Raw genomic sequence first — 8,371 nt, 5'->3', positions numbered from 1 at the left:
ATAAACAATTATGATATATTCTTACAAATTTAAATGGAAATATTTTTCAAGTGAACTCTGCACTTTTATATACGTACGAGCAGGTAATATTTTATTTTGTAATACTTTAAATATGGCATAGATACAAATACGTGCCTTAACGATTTATGTCTAGGGACAAGTACGTGCTTTAAAAACAAACTTTCCTTTAAGTTACGTACATTATTAGAATTGTGCTGAGTTGGAATATTAATTTAAATAAACGTATGAAATTCACAAAAAAAACCCACGTTATCGATTAATTTATCAAGGTCTTTTTATTTAGACCTTTTAATTAATTCATAAACAACTATTCTAATAAGTTATATTCATTATTATTAGCAAATATTCCATTATTCTCAATGGAATTTTCATACATCTCAATTCTGAAAGATGCTCAACGGGAGGAAAATAATCAATTTTTATGGAGTGAAATAATGTTTTTGTTCTAAAAATATAAAATTTTATGTAGTTTTGTACACAAATTATTATTATTTTAGCTATATATATAAATATTTTCGAAAGGAATTGTTTGGTACTTTGTACTATAACAAATATATTGGAGATGGTTATCTACTTACATATTGCAATCAAGACCGTGAAATTTTATATTAATACGAGGAAAATAAGAATAATTCGTCCATAAAATTATTAAAAAATGCTATAAAAATTTATTATGTTTTCGGTGTTTTGTATTCTTTGGGTTTAGCTTTTTACAATCCGAATAATCTCTATTGATTCCGAGAAATTCTCCAGATTTCAATGATTCAGCTCTCTTAAAAAAAAAAAGCCTTTGAATAATATTGTAGAAAAATGTATTTTATTAAGGAAAATCCTTAAAGATTATTACGTGTTTTTTGGAAGAAATTCTTTGGTTTTCCAACTTCTTAAACTCTAAAGCATCCTCAGGAATTTCGGAATTTTCTTTGAATGTTTGGAATGATGGGATAAGGCAAAGCAATACGTGGGCGTTTTTCCGAAGGGGATGCTAACCCCTATTTGTGTGTTAGACACGTGGAAAAACCCCACGACCGACCCACCAGTGTTCAGTGAATTTATCCATTCGGCCGCTGCAGGGTCTTCTTTGAATGAATAAAAACAAAATTCTACATCTGATTTATTGTGGAGGGAACCATCCAGCCCGCAAGAAAGTAATTTTACATCATATATATATATAAATTATGGCGCGAAAGTTGATGGTATATTACATAAAAAGTTTGGTTAATGTTACCCTTGGTGCCAAGATGGCGGCTCGTCTCCGATTCCAGCAAGAAAACAGTGGGACGCACGTTCTAACCTAACCTATTCTAAAAATTTGGTTGCTTAATAATTATGGTAATTTATTAAAATAGGTTAGGTTAAGTTAGAACGTGCGTCCCACTGTTTCCTTGCTGGAATCGGAGACGAGCCGCCATCTTGGCACCAATGGTAACATTAACCAAAAGTTTAAAGTCTGAACATTGCCTACTAATAAACATGTTTTTTTTTTACTATTGGTAATTTAGGAAATTCTATACACAACGTAACCGTGATGGTAAAGGAGCACAAACAATCGAAGAAAATTAGAAATTAAGACAGGAGAGTATTGTGTATTCAATCTGTTCAATACTGTAAAGGTTAAAAAATATATCTCGCAACACAGAGCTGATTCATGCGAGTTACTTCGATGACCTTCAGGATTCATTTTCAACTGAAACGTGAACTAACGACTCTGCATAATTTTGATTTGGCTTATAATTTTGATGGTGGCAAAGTTTCTTCCAGAGAAGTTTAGACATAAAATAATATTTAATTCTTTTTCGGTGTTATCAGTAACTATAAGAACTAGTTTTCTCCATTAAATCTTATTAATTAGTTATTAAACTACTCGGAGACATCTCGTTGAGTTTTGAGCTCGATTATATAAAAACTATGAACTTCTCGGTTCCGAAGCAATCTAAATATTCAGGGAATTTCTCTTAGAACTTTGCACGAAAATAGGATCGGATCGATGGAATAACACTGCAATCTGAAAGAAAGGTTTGTTCCGGGTGGATTTTCTACGGGAAACTGGCCCTAATTTAGGTGTTATATACGCGAAGAAAACCCGAAAATTTCACGCAGCCAGCCTATTGACGAGGTGCGAACCCGCGACAAACTACCAGTGGTTCTATCAGCTCTGCCACCGATGGACACAAAAATAAGTTGGAACTTAGACCTTTTCAGATGTTCTTTGGTAGAAGCACTAAAGAATCCTTCTGAGTTTCTACCAAAAATCCACATTAAAGAAAATTCTAAGAAATTAATATTAAATGTAATTAGATTATTCAAAGACAATACAGTTTTTATTTATAAATGGTTAAAAATCTCAAATCTTTATCTTCGTCAAGCAAAGAGAACCTCTCCTTAATCAGTCTTGAGACAGGAAAATAAATTCCTCATGGAGGAAGTAGATTGTTTCCTATATAAAATTATACTTAAATAATACAGCAACTTGACAGATAGTTTTGTGTTTGCCAGATTGCTGCAATGTTTAGACACTCGACTACAAAATAGGACAACAATAGTTGTTCGTGGGTGGTTTCGATGTTCTATCTTCTCGTAACTCCCTCCTTACTACACTAGACAATTCAGTTTGTAAAAAAGTATATAATAAACACTTTCTTGTGTTGATTTTTCTTTCGGATTATAGCTAAAACGAAGAACAACCACCCAGTCAACCAGAGGAGAAAGTTTAGAAAGTAGAGGGCGAAACAGATATAGAGGAAGTCTGTGGGATAACAGCGCGTTAGAAACATGTTTTATACTTCTGTTTCATCTGTTTTTACTCTGTACCCTTTTATACCACGTGTTTTATCATGTTTTATATGTTTTAGGATGCTACAGGTGGTATAAAACTTGTGAAATGGTAAGCAGAGGTTTAAAACTGATGGAAAAATGCATAAAATTAGGTAAAACAGACGCGTAGAAAGCATAAAAGAAGTGCACAAGAGAGCAGTTGGACAGTGCACAGCAAAAGTGGAATAGAAGGCACAGAGAGAGCCAAAACAGAGAGAGAGAGAGAGAGCCAAAACAAGTAGAACGAAAAAAGGGAAACTAAAGTATACGAAACAGAACCAGGTTATACAAAGGTGAAACAGAAATAGGAAAGTAAAGCAGATGAATAGAAACACAGAGTATAAAACCGGTAGAACAGAAACATAAGAAGCATAATACAGAATAATTAAACTACGTTATATTATCTAAAATTAATGTTTTTACAACGTTTTTTAACGAAATACTTACGAAATTTTGATTTATTACTCGTTTATCATCTAGTTTGAGACTTTCGTGTAGCAAGTAAGCAGGAAGTTCATCGGTCAAGTCAGGACCCCAACTCGATACGTCGGCACCGACGAACGAGTAAGCAGCGAGAACCATGATACAGACAATAACCGCTAAACTGTAAAAGATGATAAATAATTTTCTTATTATATTATTAAATCAAATATGTTAAAAATTACCTCTTAAGCACTTAAGCGTAATTTGAAAATAAACATGATTAATGAGTATAGGCTTACTGCACTGTACGTGTATTACGTATGAGCACTTCCTCGCAACAATTAACAAGTGGATGACGATTTACATGCACATCTTTGCTTCGTCCTTGACTATTAATAATTCGACTGTCGTTGCTTGAATGATTCGTGCATGTTTTATTTAATTAAAACTGCATTTAGCGCTTTTATAATTATTAAAAATCCGACTGTATAGTGCTTAAAAAAAACTAATAATACACTAGTCTGAAAGAGCCGTAAACAAAGTCTGTTTACATTAAATTTTTTACTTTTTTTTATCGAGCTTAATCGGCACTGAAAGCTGTCTGTCGTTGTTCTGACAGATAAATACATAAAACTAGCCTTAAAAATTGCCTAAAAAGAAGCCGAAACAGGCGCTGTTTCCGGTTTTGAGCCTAATTCCTTAAAGAATTAATTGTTTCCTGCTGCAAAAATCGTTCATTTCTGCCAAAAATATCGGTATCGGGGGTTAAAATATGCCGTAAACCATTGGCCCTAAAAGTTTTAGTTTCGGAAGTTAAACGGCACCAATTTTTGGTTCTAAAATCGGGCTTCGGGCATTAAATTACATTAACTATTAGACCTAAAATTGGTCCAAGATCATTAATTTCGGACGTTAAATAACATTATACTTAGCCTTAAAAAACGTCCCGAAATCGTTAATTTTAAGGGCCAAGCTACATTAGTATTTTTAGTCCAAAAACTGGCTCACAAACCATTAGTTTTGGTCCCAAAATTGCCCCAAATTCGTATTAAACATCACTAATGCTGGCCAAGAAAAACGTTATTTTTAAGATAAAAATTTTAATGCAGTGTTTAAAACAAGCGGGGCCAATTAAATTAAAGAATTTCGTGAAGCCGTTCCGTTTGTCTGTCCACCCAAAAATTACGTAATAGGAGGAGAGAAAAGCGGTAAGTGTAGTGTACAGTCGAGTTTTGTTTTTTGACCAAGGACATGTTATTGTCCAGATGCAACGTCAGATAAGAGTCACATGATCTACCTTAATTAAAAATTATTTCCTAATTAAATTTAAAAATAATACGCCCGTAAAATTACTTAATTAAATTTCTATTATTGTCTTTAAATTTATTAATTTCTAGTAAATAAGGAAGTAAACACAAGGGATGTCATTTTTACGGCTTTTTACGATATAAAATTTAACCGTAAAGTGGGAGGGGGGAGGAAAATGTTTAAAAATTTAAATTTCAAACTTAATGAATGACGTATTTTGATTGGTTGGGCGTTTAAAAAAAATCGAGGAAAATAAATTCATGCGCTTCGTGACACGGCAGATTACTTAATAAAGGTGAAAGTTTGCATCATCGCAACGCGTAGGGCGAAACTACGTTAAGTAATAGTAAATTTAAATAGAATCGAAGATAATTTTAAGTAAAATTACGAAATTTTCGCAAGAATTCTTAAAATACGCAATGTTTTATTCGTCTTTTTCGAGGCAAAAGCGGAAGAATGCGGCTCGAAGGGTACCACCGAAACTGAGGAATTTTTCATTAAAACTCCTAATTTTAGCTTGTGTTTTGCTTAAAAGATAAGAAATGAGTTAATTTGGGATAAAAATATGCGAAAATTTTTTTAAATTTACGTATATTTTATTCATTTTTTGAAGAAAAAAAAAAAACCAGGAATGTCGCTCCGAGAGGACTACCGGAACTAACGAATCGTTGCTTTAAAAAATGCCAATTTGAGCCGAAACGGAAGATTTTAACGTTAAATCAAATGAAAATTTTGCTTCGAAATTATATTTAAATTAATTTAGAATGGGGCTTTTTTTTAACGAAGAAAATTGGGAAGGCGCTGGAAGGATACCGTGAAAATTGACTTAAAAAAATATACTCAAATTAAGTTAAAATAATCATTAAAACACGCTTAAAAGTTACAGAATGAGTTGCGTATTTATAAATTACTATAAACAAGCGAGAAATTTTATTAATAGAATAAATTAACTGCTACAAGCTATAGAGAAAAGAAAGGTTCTTGCACTTTCGGGACATTTTCTTTTTAGGCTACAAAACGATGTCAGTCTGTCAGATAAGTTATAAAATAACCATCTGATATACAGTTTTTCAATCAATTAAAGCGTTATTTTAAGTGTTAACGCTTTTAAAAAGAATAAAGCTTTATTTTCCTATTAACTGACCGACTTAACTACTTTCCTGTTAAGGATCTTATAAGCTCGAAACGTGCTAATGGTTAATTTCTTACGTGAAATCTGTTTAAAATTACGAAATAAGTAAACGGGCGGTCACGATTTTGGCTTAATCATGATTATTCCCGAAAAAACATCGAAAGAATACGCTTAGGAATGCATAAAAGTAAGCGAATTCCGACACTTGGGAGGACGGAAAATGGCGAAAAAATCCCTTTTTCCAGGCTCAAGTACGAGAGAAAACGGGTTATTTCACAAGAATATCAGAATATTTCGATAAAAAATGAAATAAATCTACTTTAAAGTCGATTTATTTACTTATTTTTCAAGTTGCAAACTAGTTTCTTCATTGGGTTGTGACCTTTTTTTTTTTCTTTACTCGTAATTGTGAAATCGCTACGATTGTTAGAGCATTTTGGGGACTTTTTAAAAGGCTCTTTAAGGCTAATTTTAACAATTTTTAAGGGTATTTTAATTAGAAAATTCGTCCGAAATAACGAATTTCTTACTTACGAAAGTGTCCTAGCGTAAGGAAAGTCGCTACGTCGGTTCGCTTTTTCGCCTGTTTTTATGCGATTCTACGTAAATTAACGTTACGTAAGGAGGAATTTAAGCGACTTTTTGACCTTTTTTATTGTATAAAAGAATCACAGAAGCGATTAATGTTTTTCTCAAGGTTAATACTGTTTAAAACGGGTTAAAACTTAATCTTTCGTTAGTTTAGAGCGAAAATAAGGCTAAAACGATGTGATTTTATTAATATTTAAGGCGTTTTTTTACTTACATTGCATAGTAAACAAAGTCCATCTGTTAATTTAGTCCCGTTCACCTCGAAGGTCGAAGAGCATATGGCCATATGATCCGACTTGTTGAGAGATTTCCACAATGACGTCACGATAAGCGCCATCTGTAGGGTGAAATTAAAAAAAAAAAAATACGAAAATAAATTTATTCCGGCTTTAGAATACTTTGTTAATCTATAAGAAAATTTTAACAAATGTGCTATTTAATTATTTCTTGAGACTTTAGGAACATATTTTTCATGTAAAATGTTTTAAACGTTAGGCTATTTTTAAAGGTTGAAGCGTTTATTACTGCCATCTAGTAGTATAGCGTGTAATTAATTTTGTAAATGTAATTAAATAAATTTAATTAAAAGTCGTTTTCGTTCTGTTTTTAATTTATTATTATTATTTTAAATAAATAAAATGATATTAATTTGATTTTAACTTTAATTAATGCGATGTAGCAATGTTTAAAAATAAATACAATTAATTATTAATTATATTTATTTTGAACTCTTAATTAAGTTTATTTAGACGAAAATAAATAGATTATCAATAACGTTAATTATTTAAATGCGATGGAAATTTATTAAAAGTGAAATGTTTATTTTAAGAATTGAACTTAGATAACCAGTTACATTATTTATCTCGTATTACAAATGTCAATTTATTATGTATTAAAATATTTATTAATGATATTTTCGAAAAAGAAATAGTTAATTTGGGGGATACTATAGATTACTATCTATGGAATTTCGGGACTTTGAGTATATATCTGAACTGAGGGGACCGAGACGAGTTCAACGATACCCTACTTTTGGACCGGAGACGAAAAATAAAAAAGTTATCATACTTTTTTCGGCGATCGCGCGATGATAGGGAGTCGCGTCGCTCTCCGCTAAGTCGGCCTCGCTATCGCGATCGGGAGTCCCGTCGCTTGTCGTTAAAATTGCCTTTAGAAGACGTTTCCCCCCTTTTTTTACTTTGTTCAAGAACTACCGTGAATCGATCACTAGTTTAGCACATGGCGGCGTGTGGTGGCGCCCATACGAGAGGTCAGTCGGGCCGCCATGTTCGCTGCCATAAGTAACATTAACCGAAATGGCGATCGCGCGATGATCGGAAGTCGCGTCGCTCTCTCCGCTCTCGTATCGCGTGTTTAACCCTACTGGAGATGACCGTAGTCCGACGTCATGGTTTGCAGGCTTTACCGCAAGATGGCAGCACTAGCAACTATGGTGCCCAAGGTCTATATAAGAAGGTCAGGACACGCGTACTGGAGCCGCCATTTTGGGACTATTTGAGTCGCGTGTTTAAAACAAACTTGTACGAGCAGTCAATTCTATATGATATTAATTTAACTAATTTATGCAATTTTAGTTAAATTTAATGTCGTATAAAACTGACTGCTCGTACAAGTTCGTTTTAAACACGCGACTCAAAAAGTCCCAAAATGGCGGCTCCAGTACGCGTGTCCTGACCTTCTTATATAGACCTTGATGGTGCCGTCTTCATGAGAGCATTAAAAAAGTATGGTAACTTAAAAAGTGTGATAACTTTTTTATTTTTCGTCTCCGGTCCAAAAATAGGGTACCGTTGAACTCGTCTCGGTCCCCTCAGTTCAGCTATATACTCAAAGTCCCGAAATTCCATAGATAGTAATCTATAGTACACCCAAATTTTTATTTAGAATTAACATGTTTTCATCGAAACATTAACATGTAATAACATCAAAACACAAATAATATTATCATGTTTTTCATACAATTTATAAATAAATTCATTAAAAGATGGCCGAAAGATTAAGGTGGCAGCCTACCGCTTTGGGGGAGCCGGGATCAAGTCCAGGAAATTTTTGGGTGTAGTC

Source organism: Centruroides vittatus, unplaced genomic scaffold (assembly GCF_030686945.1).
Source record: "Centruroides vittatus isolate TY-2023 unplaced genomic scaffold, ASM3068694v2 contig_1213, whole genome shotgun sequence".
Lineage (NCBI taxonomy): Eukaryota > Metazoa > Arthropoda > Arachnida > Scorpiones > Buthidae > Centruroides > Centruroides vittatus.
Note: the sequence above shows the minus strand (reverse complement) of the source record.